This window comes from Pundamilia nyererei, unplaced genomic scaffold, assembly GCF_000239375.1.
Source record: "Pundamilia nyererei isolate P.nyererei 1_Seehausen unplaced genomic scaffold, PunNye1.0 scaffold00009, whole genome shotgun sequence".
Classification (NCBI taxonomy): domain Eukaryota; kingdom Metazoa; phylum Chordata; class Actinopteri; order Cichliformes; family Cichlidae; genus Pundamilia; species Pundamilia nyererei.
In genome coordinates this window covers 4,984,356-4,986,701 of record NW_005187410.1, presented here as the reverse complement: position 1 = coordinate 4,986,701, position 2,346 = coordinate 4,984,356, and the positions used below count along the sequence as shown (strand labels likewise).

The 2,346-nt window shown below is 38.2% G+C and overlaps 1 protein-coding gene across 1 annotated transcript in view; it reads right to left on the bottom strand.

The window, feature by feature from the left end:
* hoxd4a (homeobox D4a) overlaps positions 1 to 2,346 on the bottom strand; it is a 10,206-nt gene that overhangs the window by 6,134 nt on the left and 1,726 nt on the right. The window lies entirely within an intron of this gene.

Below are 2,346 nucleotides of genomic sequence, written 5' to 3'. Positions count from 1 at the left end.
CCCACCCAGCCCCCCTCTCTCTCTCGCTCTCTCTCCCTCTCTCTCTCTCTCATCTTCTCCTCAGCATCTATATGGAGATCATTTTTGGCAGGATGGTGGATTGGTAGCATCACTTTGTCTCTGCTTCTCTCCACATCCGTGTGACAAACTTACATTTTATGTATACACAAACGTTTATGCGCGGTGCACGGACGTGCTCAGTGGGCATCAGCCCGTGGTCACTGGGGATGAAAAGTGTTTGGATGCAGGTTGTCTTTACAAATGCATGCATATGGTCACTTTGTTTGTATCCGAGCTGATCCTGTAACGTGAAGGGGTCGAAGGTCGGTATTGCTGCGTCTCATCCTCAATAAAGTCTCAGCTTGTGGATCATGGGGGGTTGGGGGTTAATATTAACCATAAGCAGAATATAGGTATGCTTTAATAGCCTAAAGTTCTATACTGTGCTATTGGGTGTTTGTTCCTTCGTTCTAATACAGCTCTAACAAATGTGGCGTGAATTAGTCTTGGAGAAGGACCAACTCCTCTTAACAAGTTTTCCCTGTCAATTTGAGTCTTATGAGGCCACTAGAGATAATTTGTGCTTCCACTGCACCGTAAAGAACCGTCTAAATAACTTTTACGCATTGAATGTGGTTTTTATGGCACAAAATAATAATAAATAAATTAAATAATCCCCACTAAGAGTTTTTTTTTTCCTAAGGGGAGGTTTTTGCGCAGTGCTTGCTCTCGCTTTGTTACGAACTCATGAGTAAAATGAAACGGCAAAGTAAAAAAAAAAAACCTCTTCTATTTTATTTTATTTTCTAAATAATAAAAATACACTTGTGTGCTTAAATTTAGGACCTGCCAAGACAACAGGCTGCATTTGTGTATCCACTGGCCATTTGGTCCATTTGTAGATGTTTTGTAAAAGCGGCCTTTAGTTCCATATGGTTCCACACGCTTGTAACTCTTAGGTGAAAAAACACTTGGAGCAAAGCGGTCCTTTGCGTCTAGCGTAAACCAAATGGCACCAAATAACGCAAACAAAGAAAAGTTACTCTAAAATTTCAAGCTATCGGGGAAATAATAAATAACCCCGGGGTCGAAAAAATATATGTATTTCTTCTAAATCAAAATCTATCTTGAGTGCAGGAAATAAACATCCCAGAACACACACAGTCTCCCAAATACTTAAATGCATAATCAGTAGAAATCTTTATTTATTTTTTTATTCAATATACTTCTCACATCTCAATGCACCGTACAAGGTAAAAAGCATGTACAAAAATAAAAACGAAAAGATTGCATATAGACATGAGGAGACAAACGCACAAATCAGAACCTTTTCGGGGGCTTCGCCTGGTATAAATACTGTTTAAACACGTGTAAAACGAGGAATTCAGCGGCTCTTACTTTGAATCAGCTTTAGCCTTTTTTCTTTTTCTTTTTTTTTTTGAGGGTGGAACAGTCCTCCAAAGCAAAGCGAACAGCGCCTGGGAGAGAAATGCTGCCTGTCCGGCGGGTCAGGGGTGCTGGGGTCAGTCCTTGCGGCTGAAATGTGTCCCCTGGATGAACCTGCCACTGCTGCTTTGTCGACCTTCGGTTGAAATACCTTTTCAACTCTCTCGTCAAGAAGACTTCAGAAAGGAGACCTCCACATACTGGGAGAGCTTCTTGGCTTTTTGTCCGAGGACAAAGACGGTATAAAACGAGAAATATCTGTCTTGAAACATGACCTGAAAGAGCCCCATGGATAGCTTGGTTGTGAATGAAAAAAATTTTAAAAAAAATAGAAGATTCCCATGTTAACTAAGACTAAAACTTTGCATAAGGCCATGCTAATAACGCACAAGAGTTCAAACATATTTCGGAATAATAAAGGTTTAACGAATACTTTTAATTTAATTGTGTGCTATACGAAAAAATGTACACGTTTTTAAACAAATAAATAATGACGCAGAAATCGTCTGAAAAATAAAAAATAAAATACTGCTAAATCTCCAGGATTTGATTATTTCCGATTGGAAACATCTAGTATCAATTTGATGCCATGCAAGAACAAATGATCTTTCATAGGAGAGTTTTAAATGGCACAAGAGAGCCTCTGAAAATGTACACTGTTTACAAAGATGTCAGGAAAGATTTATAAGGGCACTCTGAATAGTATGCACACAGGAATGTCTTGTGTTTGGGAAATAACAATTTTAAAATTTCAAAGCTTTTTTTTGTACAAAATAAGTTAAAACATACAAGTCACAAAAGATTCAGCGGGGATTTCTGAAAAAGGTTGAGGAGTGTTTGGCGTGCTCTATATGCAAATAATATTTCCTTCAAGTATACATTTATATATATATATATATA